Source organism: Oncorhynchus gorbuscha, linkage group LG09 (genome assembly GCF_021184085.1).
Source record: "Oncorhynchus gorbuscha isolate QuinsamMale2020 ecotype Even-year linkage group LG09, OgorEven_v1.0, whole genome shotgun sequence".
Lineage (NCBI taxonomy): Eukaryota > Metazoa > Chordata > Actinopteri > Salmoniformes > Salmonidae > Oncorhynchus > Oncorhynchus gorbuscha.
In genome coordinates, this window is record NC_060181.1 from 69,181,845 (window position 1) to 69,202,840 (window position 20,996).

Here is a 20,996-nt window from a genome sequence, read left to right on the forward strand (position 1 = left end):
CTACTGTAGTTAGGCTACTCAATCTCTGTTCCTTTGGAATAGCCACTTTACAACTTTTCTCGCAGATGTCAATCTGATATGAATCTGACCACACAGTTAGTTTGTGATACTTGAACAATTCCTTTGCAGTTAAATCAACAATATTTTCTTGAGTGAATGAAATTGCATTCAATTTATATTCTGTGAATTTGTCTGTCTGCGTGCTGTTCTCAGGGTCTGTAGTAATGAGTTTCTCAGGGATGGTCGGTCAATCTGACAGATGTATCAAGCACATCAAGTCTGCATTGTTCAGGATTTTCAGACAGGGAAGCTTTGGGAAAGTATGATTTATTTTGGAGTGACAGTCTGTCACATAATAAAATGACTGTCAACAGATTCCAACACCTACGATGGTCTCTTGGTATGGCAGCCAGCCAGCTAACCCCCCCCCCCCCCCTCGGTGGACCTTTCTGCAGATAACCTCCTTAATTTGTATATATGCCTCAATACAATCGCGTTCTCTCCTCCCGGTAGCTAGTGTTTCCCAGAGGACACATGAGGTGCTTTATTATAGTGAGGCCCCTTACCGACCATCCTCCGCTCTACTGTCACCTAATGGCTTTCTGCACAGCACAGCCACGGATTAGAGCTCCAAAGCTCATCCTCCTTATTTTCCTTTTCCTCTTTCTTTTCTTTCTCAGGAGAGGAGATGCAGTCAAAGCCGTAGTAGCTTGCAGCCTTGCTTTTATATATTGGTAGGAAGAGAACATGAAAATGGCATTGCCCTTTGCAGCATTGAATTGATGTGCTTTTACACAACACAGGCATGGAAGTAATGCTCCCCATTGTAGGAATTAAAGCTTATGTTATGTAGATAGGTCAGCTAATCCACATGTAATTTACAGCTAGACAGTAAGTGGCTTTTTAGTGAGTATACAGTATCAGCATTATGATGGGGGAGGTGGTGGTGCTAAGGGATTCATTTAATGAAGCAAACAGAAGACCCTGTTTCCATTCTAAAGCAATCCTGGTTGTTTAACTAAATGTTAATGGGGACAGCAAAAACAACATATGTATGATGGATAATATATAGACTAATCACATTATGTTATAAGAAGAATATGCTATTGTCTATTTCCTTTCCAGATCACATACATTTTTCTTTAACTTTCAATCCAACCCTGCGAGACACACACATAACCCGCAGGGTTGGAGACCGGGTCAGCCACAGCACAGCGCTCCTTGAGCAGATTTAATGATCAACATACAGTGTCTTAATAGATACTATTCTTGTAATACATTCAATTATGATTACTTTTGTATAGAGTAGCGAAATTCCGCTAACTTTCCCAAAATTCCTAAGTTTTCCCAAAATCCTGGTTAGAGGATTCCGAATTTCTTGCCTATTCCTTCCTGATTCCGAGAATCCTTCAACCAGGTTTTCTGGAAAAGTATGTCATATTGGGAAAGTTACCAGAATTTTGCAATCTACTTGTTTACCTACATTCTGTATCTAATTGGCTAAATCATTATGTACTTACAACAAGTAGCCAGTATAATCATATTATATAGGAGGAACATTGATTTTACATACATTTCTACAAATACAGGAAGGTTGGATAGATTTTTCACCATGTTCATGATTACAGTAGTTTAAGGGTGATTGAAGGTCATTCATGGGTGGCTCTTGGCCCTCAGACCACCTGTTGAGTAGCCTTTCTATGAGTAGACGGTCTATAGAGGTTTACGTGTGTGAAAATGGTAAGGGTTATGAGTATGGGCACTGAGTCCACAGATCCAACTAGAGTTTATTAAAAACAAGACAAGAATGGATCCTAAGAATGATGGATCTTTCATAACCAATATGTTTGATATGATTTCCAATGCCTTATTTGAGTTGATTGTATATCATTCATGAAAGGGAACAATGGGACTCTGCTATTTGTTAAAGTCGTGTTGAGTAGGGGTGTGTGAACAGTCTCATGAATAAGTCTCTATCATTCTAGCAGCAAACGATTTGCAACTGTCAAGCTAAAGAGCACAATGATTCTTCCCCCATCTTATTATTATTCACACTTCAGTAGATAGTGGTAAGAATTGTACAGATCAAGAGGAATGGTATCAGCAAGTAATATTCCTTGTAGTCTAAGACTATTAGTGCATGGTTCAGTGTGTATTTTGAATTGTAAAGCTACTGTTAAACCATGCATTTTAATTAGCTCACAGGACATGTCCTGCATGCTAACTATTACAGGAACCAAAATATGTTATTGATGGCAGATGAACTAAAACAGGCAGAGAGTATGAGATTATTTTAGAAGCTTATTGAATGTTGAAATAGAAAATACAAATGCACATCATTTTGTTAGATTTGTGTGATGCCTAGCTCGGCTTTTGAAGGCAACACTTCATGTCACCATTTTGAGTATTTATTTGAATGAATTGTGGTAGCTGTGGTGATTAAAAAGGGAGGCATCCAGATGTATTTATTTTATTTTATTTAACCTTTATTTAACCAGGTAGGCTAGTTGAGAACAAGTTCTCATTTGCAACTGCGACCTGGCCAAGATAAAGCGTAGCAATTCGACACATACAACAACACAGAGTTACACATGGAATAAACAAAACATACAGTCAATAATACAGTAGAAACAAAGAAAACAAAAAGTCTATATACAGTGAGTGCAAATGAGGTAAGTTAAGGAAATGAATAGGCCATGGTGGCGAAGTAATTACAATATAGCAATTAAACACTGGAATGGTAGATCGGCAGAAGATGAATGTGCAGGTAATGATACTGGGGTGCAAAGGAGCAAAATAAATAAATAAATAGACACCAGTATGGGGATGAGGTAGGTAGATAGATGGGCTATGTACAGGTGCAGTGATCTGTAAGCTGCTCTGACAGCTGGTGCTTAAAGCTAGTGAGGGAGGTGTGAGTCTTTTGCAATTCGTTCCAGTCATGGGCAGCAGAGAAGTGGAAGACGACCAAAGGAGGAATTGGCTTTGGGGGTGACCAGTGAGATATACCTGCTGGAGTGCGTGCTACGAGTGAGTGCTGCTATGGTGATCAGTGAGCTGAGATAAGGCGGGGCTTTACCTAGAAGAGACTTGTAGATAACCTATAGCCAGTGGGTTTGGCAACGAGTATGAAGCGAGGGCCAACCAACGAGAGCGTGCAGGTCGCAATGGTGGGTAGTGAATGGGGCTTTGGTGACAAAACGGATGGCACTGTCATAGACTGCATCCAGTTACAAAATATTTGAAAGGATATGCGACGAAAAATATGTAAAACGATATATACAAGGGACATGACAGGACAAAGACGTCTGACTGCTACGCCATCTTGGATCAATGCATATTGATTGGATGCTTGTTGCTCATAAACCTGTGTCAGCCAGCCCATACTCAGCCAGCCCATACTCAGCCAGCCCATAGTCAGCCAGCCCATACTCAGCCAGCCATGGTGAAACTCAGCTGCCACACTGCCCACATCAAATACAATAACTGCTAAGCAAAAATGTTTTGTTCTTTTTTTGTCCCCCTTATCGTGTCATTCTGAAATTGTTTTGGGGAATGTTCAAGTTGTGTCCAGTGAGGATGTGTTTCTGTAGGTATAGGCACTAAGTGGGTAAATTGTTCCACTTTCAGGTGCATGTTCTGTGTGTTCTATTTCCACATTCATTTACGTATTATAAGTTAACCCACACTCTAAAAATGAAAGGTTCCTGGAGTATCCTATAAGTTCTTCGAAGAACCCTTTTAAAGGGTTCTTTAAATAATCCTTTTAAGAACCCCTTTTAAATTGTTCCTCAACCTTTGGGGTAAATTTTTACCCCCCAGTCCACACGTCATTAATATACATAAAAATAACAGAATATTTTAGTTGTCAGTGTTTATTTGGATTTTAGTGGCACAGCAGAATTAAAAAATCTAAATATGAGGTAAACTCCCAGCAGAGGCCCAAGTATAATGGATATATCCTCTGGTGTGTTGATGTTCTCCGTGTACATAGCCAGAATGATTTTGCAGTACGTTGTGATTGAACAGGTTTTCTGTTAAATGCAGAGGTGTAGGGAGGGTGACGTCTGTGAATTCAATATTTGATTATTATACATATGAATAACAAAACATGCGCACAAGCATCTTCATAATTTGTTTTTTTTTTGGTAGAAACAACTGTTTTAATAATGGTTTTCATACACATACAGTACCTTGTCCATAATGTAGAGGCCTATGGTATATTCATTGAAGAGGTAAGGGAGGAGGATGGTAAATGTGTTGTGCATAACACACCAAGATATAACTTTGCATGCCTCCTCGTTTGTATACCTGCAGACATACAGAAAAAACTGAGCACTTCAGTCATCTGCACCCAATACAACTAGCCTTCAACATATTCTTAACTCTTGATATCCATTGAAGTGTCCATTTTCTGTTTTAGAAAGATTTGCACAAATATCAGAAGGTAAATGGATCATCATAAAACAATATCAAATCAATTTTATTTGACACATACACATGGTTAGCTGATGTTAATGCGAGTGTAGCTAAATATAGATCATACAAGGGACAAACCTTACCTTAAATTGAGGAGATCTTTACATTTTCCAGTTAAGTGCCTGCACCTGCTGTTCTTTCAAATTCAAATCCAAACTTTGGGCAGTTAGGTTGGGCAGTTAGTTGGTGGGGGTTCTTGCAGGAACCTAAGGAGGTTCCTCGATGAACCCCCACCTCCTATGGGGTTCTTGGAAGAACCCTTTGGGGTTATTTTCAGTGCCAAGAACCCCAAGGTTCTCTGAAGAACTTCAAAGCTCTTAGAAGAACCCTTGTTGAACCCTTAATTTTTAGTGTGCAAGAGAGTCCACTCAAATGTTTCTCTGACTGATTGGATGCAGCTGTAGAGACTTTGTGTACACATAAGGACTCTTATCATACTTGTGCATGATCTCCCTGCACCTCAGCACTCAATTTAAATAAGCTATAGCCTAGGCCTGGCCTCTAAATGTATGGGGGATGCTGGATCTACACCATGCTTCAGACGTTCACTTACAGTAAGTGCAATAGCCTCTATAGCAGCAAGGTAACTGCTTTTATACTTACTGTTGGGAAGAGTGTGGTGTGCCCGACTACACAAGCGGTAATGAGTAAACACATAACAAAAGAGTTTCAGATGCTTTTAGTGTCTCTGGCTCTCTAGTCCACAAGCTGGTCAGGCAAGAGAGTGGTTAAAGATGGTGGCCACCTGCAATGTCTTGCATCGGCATGGTCTCACTGGCAGAGTCCGTAACGTTCCTTCTGAGGATTCTGTGGAAGTAGAGAGAAACAGTTGAAGAGCGATGGTAGGCACACTGTGTCTTCATCACTGTTCCACTTGAGTGAGGTCCAGCCTTCACTCTTGTGCCAGTCAGTTGATTAGGGAATTCCTTGAAGGTGTGCTGATTAGTAATCCTGCACAGGTGTGTTGGGTGAGCAAAGCTGTTGCGCTGTCTTCGGTTGGCCTGGTGCTGAAGGTAGTGCAGCCTTCCACAGTACTGAACTGAGTGCTGCTATCCATAGCATTGAAATGAGCGCACCTGTGCTGAGTTGGGTGGCTCTGTCTATGCTGCTGCACTGGGAGTCCTTCAGCCACACCCAAGCCCATACCTCTCACTGTGCCACACTTACTATATATTTTCATTGAGATAACATTTTTAGTGAGAATATATGGGAAATATCCTCTATGAATATTTTAGATGTAAATGTAAAGCATAGGCCTACTGTAGATTTAGCTAGTATCCAAGTCTGCAACAACCATTTCAATGTTCATCCTGCATGTCCTTGGCATGTGCCTCCAGAACAGGCACTTAAACATCATGTAAGTGCTCCATCAGACATCTTCTGCTGTCTGCTAGATGATCTCCTCTTCTTGTGGCCATAGACCTGAGAGCAGCTGCTGCTGGTAGTCATCAAATTAGACTAGACTACATCTCAGTGTGCTGACAACGTGTTAAAGGAAAGATTTCTATTGGGCTGAAGATATTCTTGTCAGGAAGGAAAGAACCTACTGGCTGCCAATCATTGTCTTCCTGCTCTTTTAATTAAGTAGAAAATATGGCATATAATGGGGCTGTGTCCTATGGGGAGATAAAGGATTTCATATTCCATTTTTATTGCTGGTTGTATTTCTGCTCAGAGAACCTTCACCTGCCTGGCACCTCTTCTGCTGCCTGATCATAGACACCCGTCATTTCCCTTTGCTGAGAAAATTGAATATTCGCCCTTTTATATTATACTGGGTTTTATCTGGCTAGATTAGAATGCATGAGGAAGACTCTCTGTCTCTCTATCTGGATTCGTTTGAGCTGTTTGCTTTCCCCCCCCTTTTTTTACAGCACACAGTAATTTTCAACATCCGTTTAGTGCTAGAGCCCAATTAAAGCTGCAATATGCTACTTTTTGGGCGACCTGACCAAATTCACATGAAATGTGAGTTATTTCACTACCTGAACAAAAGTATGTAGACACCTGCTCGTCGAACATTTCATTCGAAATCATTGGCATGAATATGGAGTTGGTCCCCCTCTTCGCTGCCAGTACAGCCTCCACTCTTCTGGGAAGGCTTTCCACTACATGTTGGAACATTGCTGCGGGGACTTGCTTCCATTCAGCCAAAAGAGCATTAGTGAAGTTGGCCACTAATGTTGGGCGATTAGGCCTGGCTCCCAGTCAGCGTTCCAATTCATCCCAGAGGTGTTCAATGGAGTTGAGGTCAGGGCTCTATGCAGGAAAATCAAGTTCTTCCACTCTGATATTGATCATGTGGGTGTGTTTACATGTGTGGGTGTGTTTACATATGTGTGCTTACGTATATTTGTTTTTAACCCAGAATGTCTGTCCACACAGCAGTACCGTTTGGGACACCTGTAACAGACAGAATCCAATTTCAGTTGTGATCTTGGCGCACAAAGGAAGGAACACCACTAATTTAGAGGGAAATATAGTAGAATAGCTGGAATCAAGCTGTAAAATTGGTAACTAGAGGGTTGAAATCTCCCTGAGGAGAGCATCTCTGAGAAAGTAATGTGGAGCATTTCAGTCAGTCCAGAACAGCAGGAGACTGCAGTATCTTCCATGAACAAAATCGTTAGTTCTGCACAATATGGCAGAGTGATAGGCAGCAGTGAAATCAAAAACATCAGGCAAAACTGTCTCTACTCCACTATCTACTCTGACTTTATCTTCTGAACTCACTTTATACAATAATTGTGGATCTGGGAGATGGAATATGAAATAGGAACATTACAAGTGAATCAACAATAAGGATAAGGTAGCCATGTATAGGGTACAGTAGTAACTATACTGAATGAAAATATAAATGCAAAATGCAAAAAGCAAAAAGTTCAATGATTTTACTGAGTAACAGTTCATATAAGGAAGTCAGTCAATTAAAATAAAGCCAGATGTGGAGGTCCTGGGCTGGAGTATTTACATGTGGTCTGTGGTTGTGAGGCTGGTTGGATGTACTGCCAAATTCTCCAAATGATGTTGGAGGCGGCTTATGGTAGAGAAATGGAAATTACGTTCTTCGGCAACAGCTCTGGCGCACATTCCTGCAGTCAGCATGCCAACTGCACGCTCCCTCAAAACTTGAGACATCTGTAGTGTTGTGTTGTGTGACATAACGGCACATTTTAGAGTGGACTTTTATTGTCCCCAGCGCAAGGGGCACCTGTGTAATGATCCATCTGTTTAATCAGCTTCTTGATATGCCACAAATGGTCAGGTGGATGGATTATCTTGGTAAATGAGAAATGTTCACTAACAGGGATGTAAACAAATTTGTGTACAACATTTGAGAGAAATAAGCTTTTTGTGTGTATGGAAAAATGTGGGGATATTTCACCTCATGAAACATGGGACCAACACTTTACATGTTAAGCTGTTAGAGAGACACTTGCCTTGAGAGTCACGTCTTGCAATTACCGTGTATCTTTCTATGGTTATTATCAATAACATACTGTAGCTTACTGTGCTAAGAACTGTGCATGTAATATGTTCAGCTATAGCCCACTGACAATAGCAGACACTTGTGTATTGTATTGCAGTAAAGTGATGACTGGTAGGGCCTCCCGAGGAGCGCAGCGTTCTAAGAAACTGTATTGCAGTGCTGCTGTAGAGGCATTACTACGTACCCGGGTTCATTCCCGGGCTGTGCCACAAACGGCCATGGCCGGGGGTCCCATAGGACGGCACACAATTGGCCCAGCGTAGTCCAGGTTAGAGGAGGGTTTGGTGGGGGGGGGGCTTTACTTGGCTCATCGCGCCCTAGCAACTCCTTGTGGTGTTTCCTCTGACACATTGGTCCAGCTGGCTTCAGGGTTAAGCTGACGGGTGTTAAAGAGCGTGATTCGGCAGGTCATGATTTGGAGGACGCATGACTCCGTCTTCGCCTTTCCAGAGCCCGTTGGGGAGTTGCAGCAATGAGACAAGATCGAAATTGGGAGAAAAAGGGGGCAAAATACAAAAATAAATAAATAACAAAGTGATGACTGGCACAGTCTACTAAGAACTGTGCATATAATACAATCAGGTCCAGAATTATTGGCACCCGGCCTTGATAAAGACTAGCAAAGAATACTGTATAAAATGAATAATACAAATACTGACCTATATTCTATGCTAAAATAATGTATATATTATTTTATACTAGGAAAATTGTTTAGAAAAAAATATTTAGTTTGACAAGTAATACAAATAAATTCTCAAAAACATTATTGGCATCCCTGTTTTCAATACTCACCCCTGTTTTTGGCACCCTCCCCTTACAAGGATAACGTAACTGAGCCTTTATCTAAAATGTTTTATGAGATTGGAGAACACATTAGGAGAGCTCTTACACCATTCCTCCATACAGAATCTTTTCCATATCCTTGATAAATACTTTGGTCTGCGCTTATGGAATGACCTCTTTACTTCAAACCGCAGGTTTTCAATTGGGTTTTATTCCGGAGACAGATGGCCATTGCAAATGTTGTTTTTGTGGTTAATTAACCAATTATTTGTAGATTTTTATGTGTGCTTGGTTATTGTCTTGCTGGAAAATCTTCCACTTGTCGCCAAGATTCAGCTTCATGGCAGAGGCTAAAATGGATAAAATTCATGATGCCGTTGACCTTAAAAAGGGCCCCCAGGACCAGTGGAAACTGAAAGACCACCACCACATTTTACATATACAGATTATTTTCAGTATATTTTTTACATTTGTTTTTTGGAATAGCGGCAGAAGGACTGTTTTACGGGCTCCTAACCCATTGTGCTATTTTATGTATTTTTTAGGGCTTATCTTAACTTTTTTTGTACATAATGTTACTGCCATCATTTCATATGACCGACAAGAACTTCTGAACAGCTATCACTAACCTCGAATTTGGACGAGGACTTCTACTTCAGTGAGTCAGAGGCTAAAGCCATATTGATTATCCTGGACCAGGCCGTAATCCCTGACACTCAAAGGAGAAGAAGACAGCGCTATAGAGGCTGATGCATGGACACCCTGGTGAGACTATGGTGGCCAATGAATATATAGCCTCGACCCACTGCTCTGTTGGCAAATGTGCAATTGCTGGAGAATAAACTGTACAAGCTCAGCTGGTTTTTCTATGCATCGGCAGGACAGAACGGCAGAGTCTGGTAAGATCAGGGGGGAGGTGTGTGTCTTTATTAACAATATATTGTGTGCAATCTCTAATATTATGGAAGTTTAAACATTCTGCTCGCCTAAGTTAGAGTACCTCATGATAAGCTCTAGACCATACTATTTACCAACGCAGTTTCATCAATATTTTTTGTAGCTGTCTATTTATCACCACAAATCGATGCTGGCACTAAGACCGCACTCAATGAATTGTACAGGGCCATAAGCAAACAAGAAAATACTCATCCAGAGGATGCGCTCCTAGTGGCCGGTGATTTTAGTGCAGGAAAACTGAAATCAGTTTTACCTCATTTCTACCAGCATGTCACCTGTACAACTAAAGGGATAAAAACTCTAGATCACCTTTACTCCACACACAGGGATAAATACGAAGCTCTTCCCCGTACTCCATTTCTAAATTGGAACATAACTCTATCCTCCTGATTCCTGCTTACAAGCAAATACTTAAACAGGTACCAGTGATGCACACACAGGGATAAATACGAAGCTCTAAGCTGCAGGACTTTTTGCTAGCACAGACTGGAATATGTTATGGGATTCATCTGATGGCATTGAGAAGTTTCCCACGTCAGTCACCGTCATCAATAATAAGTGTATCGACAACATTGTCCCCGCAGTGACCATACCTGCATATGCCAGCCAGAAGCTATGGATTACGATCGGCACCGAGCTAAAGGCTATAGCTGCTGCTTTCAATGAGCAGGATACTAATCTGGATGCTTATAAGAAATCCCTCTACGCCTTCCGACAAACCATCAAACAGGCAGAGGGTCAAAACAGAATCAATATTGAATCTTACTACACCGGCTCTGACACTCGCTAGATGTGGCAGGGCTTGCAAACTATCATGAATTACAAAGGCAAACCCAGCCGAGAGCTGCCCAGTGACGCGAGCCTACCAGTTGAGCTAAATGCTTTCTATGCTCACTTCGAGGCAAGCAACAGTGAACCACGCGTGAGCGCACCAGCTGTTCCAGACAACTGTATAATCATGCTCTCTGTAGCCAATGTGAGTAAGACATTTAAAACAGGTTAACATTCACAAGGCTGCAGGACCAGACGGACTACCAGGACGCGTACTCAGAAGAGTCCGCTGGACAGCTGGCATGTGTCATCACTGACATTTGCAACCTCTCACTGACCCAGTCTGTAATACCTACATGTTTCAAATGAACCATCATAGTCCCTGTGCCTAACAATGCCAAGGTAACCTATGTAAATGACTCCCAACCCGTAGCACTCAAATCAAATCAGATTTTATTTGTCACATACACATGGTTAGCAGATGTTAATGCGAGTGTAGAGAAATGCTTGTGCTTCTAGTTCCGACAATGCAGTAATATCCAACGAGTAATCTAACCTAACAATTTCACAACAATTACCTTATACACACAAGTGTAAAGGAATGAATAAGAATATGTACATAAAAATACATGAATGAGTGATGGTATAGAATGGCATAGGCAAGATGCAGTGGATGGTATACAGTATATACATATGAGATGAGTAATGTAGGGTATGTAAACATGTAAAAGTAGCATTGTTTAAAGTGGCTAGTGATACATTTATTACATCAATTTTTCCATTACTAAAGTGGCTGGAGTTGAGTCAGTATGTTAGCAGCAGCCACTCAATGTTAGTGTTGGCTGTTTAACAGTCTGATGGCCTTGAGATAGAAGCTGTTTTTCAGTCTCTTTGTCCCTGCTTTGATGCACCTGTACTGACCTCACCTTCTGGATGATAGAGGGATGAACAGGCAGTGGCTCGGGTGGTTTTTGTCCTTGATGATCTTCCTGTGACATCGCGTGATGTAGGTGTCCTGGAGGGCTGGTAGTTTGCCCCCGGTGATGCGTTGTGCAGACCTCACTACCCTCTGGAGAACCTTACGGTTGTGGGTGGAGCAGTTGCCATACCAGGCGGTGATACAGCCCGACAGGATGCTCTCGATTGTGCATCTGTAAAAGTTTGTGAGTGTTTTTGGTGACAAGACGAATTTCTTCAGCCTCCTGAGGATGAAGAGGCGCTATTGCGCCTTCTTCACCACGCTGTTTGTGTGGTTGGAGCATTTCAGTTTGTCCGTGATGTATACGCAGAGGAACTTAAAACTTTCTACCCTCTCCACTACTGTCCCGTCGATGTGGATAGGGGGGTGCTCCCTCTGCTGTTTACTGAAGTTCACGATCATCTCCTTTGTTTTGTTGATGTTGAGTGTAAGGTTATTTTCCTGACACCACACTCCAAGGGCCCTCACCTGGTAATCAAGCCTACCACTGTAGTGTCGTCTGCAAACTTGATGATTGAGTTGGAGACGTGCATGGCCACGCAGTCGTGGGTGAACAAGGAGTACAGGAGAGGGCTGAGAACGCACCCTTGTGGGGCCCCAGTGTTGAGGATCAGCTAGGTTGAGATGTTGTTACCTACCCTCACCACCTGGTGAGGGTAGCTGTGAAATGCTTTGAAAGGCTAGTCATGGCTCACATCAATACCATCATCTCAGAAACACTGGATCCACTCCGATTCGCATACCCCAACAGATCAACAGATGACACAATCTCTATTGCACTCCAAAATTTACTCTCCCAAATGAAGAAAAGGAAAAAGGAACACCTACATGAGAATGCTGTTAAATGACTACAGCTCAGCGTTCCACACCATAGTGTCCTCTAAGCTAAGGACCCTGGGACTGAACACCCCCTCCCTGCAACTGGATCCTGGACTTCCTGACGGGCCGCCCCCAGGTGGAGGGTAGGTAACAACACATCCGCCACGCTGACCCTCAACACAGGGGCCTCTCAGAGATGCGTGCTTAGTGCCCTCCTGTACTCCCTTTTCATCCACGGCTGAGTAGCCGCCGCCGACTCCAACTCCATCATTAAGTTGGCTGATGACACGAAAGTGGTCGGCCTGATCACCGATGACAATAACACAGCCCGTAGGAAGGAGGTCAGAGACCTGGCAGTGTGGTGCCAGTACAACAACCTCTCCCTCAACGTGGGCAAGACAAAGGAGTTTATCGTGGTCTACAGGAAACAGAGGGCCGAACATGCCCCCATTTACATCAACAGGGCTGTAGTGGAGCGGGTCGAGGGCTTCAAGTTCCTTGGTGTTCACATTACGAAGGACCTGTCATGTTCCAAACACACCAACACAGTCAAGAAGAGGGCACGACAACATCTATTTCCCCTCAGGAGGCAGAAAACATTTGGCATGGGCCCTCAGATACTCAAAACGTTATGCAGCTGCACCATTAAGAGCATCTTGACTGGCTGCACCACCGCTTGGTATAGCAATTGCTCGTAATCTAACTGCAAGGTGCTACAGAGGGTAGTGTGTAGGACCTCTATACTAGGCGGTGTCAGAAGATAGCACTAAAAAGGCCCTAAAAATGGTCGAAGACTCCAGGCACCCAAGTCATAGACTGTTCTCTCTGCTACTACATGGCAAGTGGTACCGAAGCGACAAGTCTGGGACCAAAAGTCTCCTGAAACGCTTCTACCCCAAAGCCATAAGACTGTTTAACAGTTAATGAAGTGTCTACCCAGACAATTTACATTGACCCTCTTTATTACTTTTTTCTTTATCTTAATTGTTTTGCACTGACTCCCTTGCACGGGCTCTATGCACACTCATTAGACTCTACCCACGCACTCACATATACTACACTGACAATCCAACACACACTCCAACACACACTCCAACACAAACACACACACAGACACAGACACAGACACAGACACAGACACACACACACACACACACACACACACACACACACACACACACACACACACACACACACACACACACACACACACACACACACACACACACACACACACACACACACACACACACACACACACACACACACACACACACACACGCTTTGGAGGATATTTTGATAAGGGTATTGTTAATCTTGACAATATGTCCTCCAAACACCGACTTCGAGGGCATTGTCACTTTTGAACAACGGGTTATCAGCATATTTAAATAATGATTAATATATTTTCATTAAAAACTTTATTTATTCATACTATTTCATCCTTTCACAAGATATAGTCCCAGTTGCTAGAGATGCGACCCAGTCATTTGGTATTTTTGTTCTGTATGTACGCAACCCGGTCGTTCGTTCTAAGTGTTCTATTGCCATACTGGCTGGCAATGTTCTTATCCCTTGTTTGCTTGCTAGCCAACTTACAGTCACATCGAACAGTGCTGCCAGAATAACAACAAAGTTGCTGCATTTGTTTAAGCTGTTTTCTAGTGCCATTTATTTGGATACATCCATAACAATAAGCTAATGATGCACAATTTCGCCTGGCATAGATAATGTGATGAGAATCAGGACTGTTGTTGAGAGGAGCTAGCCAAGAACACAGCTAACACAATCACTTCAAACTGAAGCTGGAAAGACTAAACTAGCTGCAGTTCATTTCGTTTTACCTGTTTTCTATTGACATTTCTATTTAAATATGCATTAAAAAAATATGCTGATTCATGATTTCGACTGGCTGAGAAAAGCTTCCAGTTAATCTCATCCCGATTCCCGATCCCTACGCGTTCATTACTATGGGACACTGGAGATCGAATTTCAATACTGAAACAACATTGCAAATGTCAGACAGGAAGGTTCATACAAATCTTCGCTATTGCTATTCTAAAAGAACAGGGAGATAATGTCTCAATGCTTTTTACAGTGGAGATCAAGTTTATAAATTGTCTGGCTGGGCTGATGAGACAGTGGATTGTGCAGTGAGATGGAACAGTGTAAATAGGCATTTCAACGTCATAGTTTTAGCGGGTGTTTACTTGTGGAATAGACACTGGCTGGAATGCGGTTTTAACCAATCAGCTTCCAGAATTAGGCTCACCCGTTGTATGAACACACAAAAAACTCACACAAAACACGCACAAATGCATATTGACGTCATACATACACACTCACACATAGACACACATTCACACTTCACATACGCTGCTGAACTCTGTTTATTATACAGTTGAAGTCCGAAGTTGACATACACCTTAAACAAATACATTTAAACTCAGTTTTTCACAATTCCTGACATTTATCCCTAGTAAAAATTCCCTGTCTTAGGTCAGTTAGAATCAAAACGTTACTTTAAGAATAATAGTAGAGAGAATGATTTATTTCAGCTTTTATTTATTTCATCACATTCCCAGTGGGTCAGAAGTTAACATACACTCAATTAGTATTTGGTAGCATTGCCTTTAAATTCTTTACCTTGGGTCAAACATTTAGGGTAGCATTCCACAAGCTCCCCACAATAATGTGGGTGAATGTTGGCCCATTCCTCCTGACAGAGCTGGTGTAACTGGGTCAGGTTTGTAGGCCTTCTTACTCGCACACACTTTTTCAGTTCTTCCCACAAATGTTCTGCAGGAATGAAATCAGGACTTTGAGATGTCCACTCCAATACCTCGACTTTGTTGTCTTTAAGCCATTTTGCCACTTTTGTGAAGTGCACCAGTCCCTCCTGCAGCAAAGCACCCCCACAACATGATGCTGCCACCCCCGTTCTTCACGGTTAGGATGGTGTTCTTCGGCTTGCAAGCCTCCCCCTTTTTCCTCCAAACATAACAATGGTCATTATGGCCAAACAGTTCTATTTTTGTTTCATCAGACCAGAGGACATTTATCCAAAAAGCACAGTCTTTGTCCCCATGTACAGTTGCAAACCGTAGTCTGGCTTTTTCATAGCGGTTTTGGAGCAGTGGCTTCTTCCTTGCTGAGGGGCCTTTCAGGTTATGTCGATATAGGACTCGTTTACTGTGGATATAGATACTTTTGTACTTGGTTCCTCCAGCATCTTCACAAGGTCCTTTGCTGTTGTTCTGTGAGTGATGCACACTTTTCACACTAAAGTAAGTTAATCTCTAGGAGACAGAACACGTCTCCTTTCTGAGCGGTATGATGGCTGCGTGGTCCCATGGTGTTTATACTTATGTACTATTGTTTGTACAGATGAACGTGGTACCTTCAGGCGTTTGGAAATTGCTCCCAAGGATGAACCAGACTTGTGGGGGTCTACCAGTGGTGGGCCGTCAGGGCCAGCAAGGCCTTCTCTGCTGGCCTAAACATCATTAGAATATTTTTTAAAATTCTGAGGTCTTGGCTGATTTCATTTGATTTTCCCACGATGTCAAGCAGAGACACTGAATTTGAAGGTAGGCCTTGAAATACATCCACAGGTACACCTCCAATTGACTCAAATTATGTCAATTAGCCTAACAGAAGCTTCTAAAGCCATGACATAATTTTCTGGAATTTTCCAAACTGTTTAAAGGCAGTCAAATCAGTGTATTTAAACTTCTGACCCACTGGAATTGTGATACGGTGAATTATAAGTGAAATAATCTGTCTGTAAACAATTGTTGAAAAAATGACTTGTGTTGTGCACAAAGTAGATGTCCTAAACGACTTGCCAAAACTCTAGTTTGTTAACAAGAAATGTGTGGAGTGGTTGAAAAATGTGTTTTAATGACTCCAACCTAAGTGTATGTAAACTTCCTACTTCAACTGTATGTCCAGATTGCCTAGTTACTTTTACCCCTACCCACATGTACTGTACATACTGTATTATCTCAACTACCTCGTACTCCTGCACTCGGTACTCCTTTAATATGTTTTACTATTTCCTTTTTTATTTAGCATATATTTCTCTTACTTTTTTACTCTGCGTTGTTGGGAATGGGATTGTAAGTAAGCATTTCACTGTAAACCTGTTGTATTCGGTGCATGAGACCAATAACATTTGATTTGATATGCATCTATCTTTTGATGCCAAACCCACCACTGGTGTGCGTGGCAAAATAGTTCTTGTTTCATGTCATCTGACCATAGCTCCGGTTCCAATCTGAAACTCCAGGCATTTACATTTGTTGTTTGCTCTCAATAAAGGCTTTTTTTTGGCAACCCTTCCAAAGAGCTTATTGGCATGGAGGAGGCATCTAATTGTAGATTTGGAGACTTGGTGACCTAAAGATGCGACCAAGGTCTCTAATTCTCCAACTTTGGCCCTTGCCTCCCGAACCACCTCCCTCACTGTGCATGGGGACAAGATACACTTGCATTCAATACCAGACAAGTTTACCAGTGTTCCAGTGGTTTAAAGATCTTAATTTCTGTCCCAAAAGTGGTAAGTGGTATATTTAATTTTGTACCCATTGCCTGATTTATGAAGGTCGAAAACTCTCTTTTCTTTTGTGAGCCTATTGCCTTTTCCCATGGTGATGGATGACAAAGGGATATTAAATGCATGTTACCTAACTTTTATACCCTAGTGAAACAAAAGCCACGGAAGGCCACATTACAGTTCCTTAAGATGAGAAAATAAAAAATAAAGTTGATTGTTAATGCAGATTTTAAAAAAAGAAAATAAATTAAATATATTTATCTTATCAATGGCAGTAGTAAAGAAAGTATATATATTGTTTTGCACACAATATAGCTCAGTATTTGAACTATTTATTTTATACAGTCTTTATCTCAACTTTATCAAAGGTGTCAATAATTTTGTACTTGACTGTATGTAGCTATAGCCCTCTGACAATAGCATTACACTGGTGTATTATATTGTAGTGAAGTGATGGCTATCTCTAACAGCGACTCCTTGGATAGTCAGATTTGTAGGTAAGACCTGACAGCGGCGTTTAAAAAATACCCGCCCGGGTTCTATTGCATTATCACTGTCGGTTTGATTGACTGGAAGACAACACATTGCCTTCAATCCTGGCTCTCCTTAGTGAGTCTGTCAAATCATATTTTTGGCACAGGGACATGCTGTTGGAGAGCCCTGGCTGGGTCACTGTAGCAGTCGGAGTTGGCTGCAGGAACCTCCACTGTGATCAGATTTACTGATAATCTGGTAATGTGGTCCAATAGCTCCCCTGATGAAACAGGAAAACCAGTCCTCGACCAGACAATGCTGTGAGCAGATACACTGAGCCAACACATTCAGTGTGAAAGTGTGTGTTTACATTCTGACTGTGCCAATTTACTGCTTAAGAGCAACAGTTATCAATGCTATTGAGGCCAAGATAAATGACAGAGAATTCAATTTTCCTCCATCCAAACATGATTATTCTATGGTTTAGTCGATGTCTGCTATTGCTGATTTCTTGTAGGTTGTTGAGGTGGGAATTCAACCTAACCATCACTATGTTACGATAAATACTGTACTGCTCCTGTGTAAGGGAAATGTTTCGATGAAAATCAATATGTTTTTTTGTTTTTCTCAATTTCAAAATGTTCAAATCAATCAAATGTTAATTGAATTGTGTAATTTAATGTAATTCTATGAATAAGTGATTTTTCTCCAGTGCCCGTTTCCCCACAGTGCAAGTTTGTTTGAATATTGTTGCAGCTGTTTTAAAGGATGTTAGTTATGTTTATGGATGTTAGTCATTAGTCAATCGGCCTGAGTATGATATTGAAAATCTATGAAGGAGCAGACATCTCAACATTAACTGTTCAAAGGAGACTGCATGAAGCATGGAGGAGGAGGTGTGATGGCGTGGGGGTGCTTTGCTGGTGACACTGTCAGTGATTTATTTAGAATTCAAGGCACACTTAACCAGCCTGGCTACCACAGCATTCTGCAGCAATACGCGATCCCATCTGGTTCGTGCTTAATGGGACTATAATTTTTTTTATTATTATTTTTCAACAGGACAATGATCCATAACACACCTCCAGTTAATCTTAAATGAGACATGGCAATCTGCACAGAGGCAAAAAGACAATTTTTAAACAATGGATGAGCTTTTCTTAGTAATCTATTTGAGAACCGTTTAGGGTTCAAGTAAAACTTTTGAATAAGTGAAGCTTTGAGGTTTTTAGTGCTTTTATATTTAATAATCTCAACCCACCCAAAGCATATTCATTATATAGATAGGCACGCTTTATTTGGTCTGGTTTAGCTTCCCAAATAAAGCAAAATATATTTTGCTCAAATAATTTGAAAAACAAATCATCAGGAGTAGGCAGCGCCGTAAGTAAGTGAGTAAACTGAGATATGACTAAGGAGTTAATCAGGGCAATTTTTCAGTAAATAGACAGAGGTATTTACCTCTCCATTGTTGCTGGATCTTGTCTAAGTTTTCTATTGAAATTCATTGTGGAGAGCTTATTTATATATTTTGTGAAATGAATACCAGGTATCTCTACTTCACCATCAGCCCATTTATAGGTAAACTGCAGGGTCATGTAAAGTTGTATTTTTTTAAAGATCCAATACGTAATGTTGTACTCTTATCATAATTAATGTTTTAGTCCATAGAGTACAGAAAAGTTATTTACATTTACATTTACATTTAAGTCATTTAGCAGACGCTCTTAAGTTATCTAGATTTTCAATGAGACATTGCAGAGATCTAGCTTGCGGACGTATTATAAAACTTGAGTCATCGGCATACATGGACACCTTTGTTTTTAAGCCTTGGATTTCTAATCCTCTAATGTTGTTATTCGATCTGATTTTAATATCTAGCATTTCGATGGCCATAACAAATAGATATGGTGACCGCAGACACCCTTGTTTAACTCCGCTTGACAATTCAAAACTCTTTGGGAAGTAGCCGTTATTTACTATTTTACACCTGGGGTTGCTATACATTGTTTTTTTTACCCATTTTCTAAAAGAATTAACGAAATTGAAAAGTTCCAGGCATTTATAAATAAAATCCAGTCTTACTTTATCAAATGCCTTTTCAAAATCCACTACAAATACCAGGCCTGGCTTTTTAGATGTTTTATGATGTTTTATTATTTCTAGTAGTTGTCGTATATTATCTCTAATGCATCGTTTATGTAAAACACCTGTCTGATCAAAGTTTAACAATACCTGGTAAAATCCTTTCATTCTGAGTACAATGCATTTCGCTAGTATTTTTTGCATCACAACGTCCAGTGTTTTAGAAAGTCTGGGTCTTTATATTTAACATCTGGGTCTTGTTTTAATAATAGTGAAAATAGACGTACCTGCTGAATACCTGACAGACTACCATTTCTATAGGAGTAGTTAAAACAATCTAACAATGGCGCTTTTTGTATAGAAAGGCTCTACCGGTATGCCATCAAGCCCTGGGGGTTTTCCAGACTAAAATTATTTAATAGCCTCAAAAACTTATTCCTCTGTTATTTGGCCTTCACACTGATCTTACTTTACATTTGATCATTTTCCATTTCTTAATATTATTTGGAAATAATTCCTTAATCATCATTCGGGGGGAGAGGATGAGGCGGAAAAGAAAACATCTGCCTAAAATAATTAGCTTACTCTTTTAAAATATAATTTGGAGAATCATAGGTCATCATAGGTTATTTTTGTTAGCATTCCTGTATTGGTGATTCAGGAAGAACTTTGTGCATTTTTCTCCATATTCCATCCAGTTTGCTTTAGTTTTGCAATATATTACATTAGATTGTTCTTGAATAAGTTCGAGTTCTTTTTGTTTTTCCTCTAACTTATTTTGTATCTCTGCAGTACCGTTTTATTGCTATCTACTTGTACTATTAGTTCATGGATTTCCCTTGTTAGTCTCTCTATAAGAGTTACGTGAATGCCAATTAGATGGTGATCCGATCTCCTATTAAAACCTTTTTAACCTTTGATGCAAGAGAGAAAGAGACAAGAAAGTAGTCAAGACGAGCTTGATTAAGTATGTATATCCATGTATATCTCACTAGGTCGGGGTTTTTTAGTCTCCAAATATCCACTATTTGTAATGTGTCCATAATATTTGTGATTTCCTTAAGGACACAGTGATGATAGTTTGTAGAGTGATTACCTTTACGGTCCATTTAAGTACTTAACACTGTATCATAGTCTCCTACCATAATGATCAGATCATTTGTTGCCTGTAAGTTCAATAAATTGGTATAAATGTTTTCGAAGAAGTATGGATCATCCTGATTTGGACCATACAGATTAATGAGCCAAATCTCTTTTTCGTCCACTTTCATGTTCAAAAGGATCCACCTGCCTTGCGAATCATTCCTGACTATTTGCACATTCAGATCAACATTTTTGTTAATTAATATCATCACACCTTTTGAGTTCCTTTGTCCATGACAGAAAATTATTTCACCACCCCATTCCCTTTTCCATGCAACTTCATCTAAGGATGTAGAGTGAGTTTCCTGTAAACAGTATATGTTATATTCCTTTTCTTTTAGCCATGTAAAGACGGATCTTTTTTATAATCTGCTAAACTTCTAAATTACAATTATAACTGGCTATACTTATTTCACCCATTACCATAACTAGATACTATTCTCAGTCTAAATTGACCA

General features: G+C 40.7%; 1 protein-coding gene and 1 long non-coding RNA gene across 2 annotated transcripts in view; one reads left to right on the forward strand and one right to left on the reverse strand.

The window, feature by feature from the left end:
- Window positions 1-20,996, forward strand: part of lrp1bb (low density lipoprotein receptor-related protein 1Bb) — a 433,776-nt gene that overhangs the window by 20,957 nt on the left and 391,823 nt on the right. The gene's annotated exons all lie outside the window — the stretch shown is intronic.
- LOC124044005 lies at window positions 3,121-9,824 on the reverse strand. Its single transcript, XR_006840419.1, has 5 exons — window positions 8,154-9,824; window positions 6,827-6,882; window positions 5,083-5,286; window positions 4,194-4,311; window positions 3,121-4,067 (listed from the first exon to the last, which is right to left on the reverse strand). It is a non-coding gene; the product is annotated as an uncharacterized LOC124044005 (long non-coding RNA).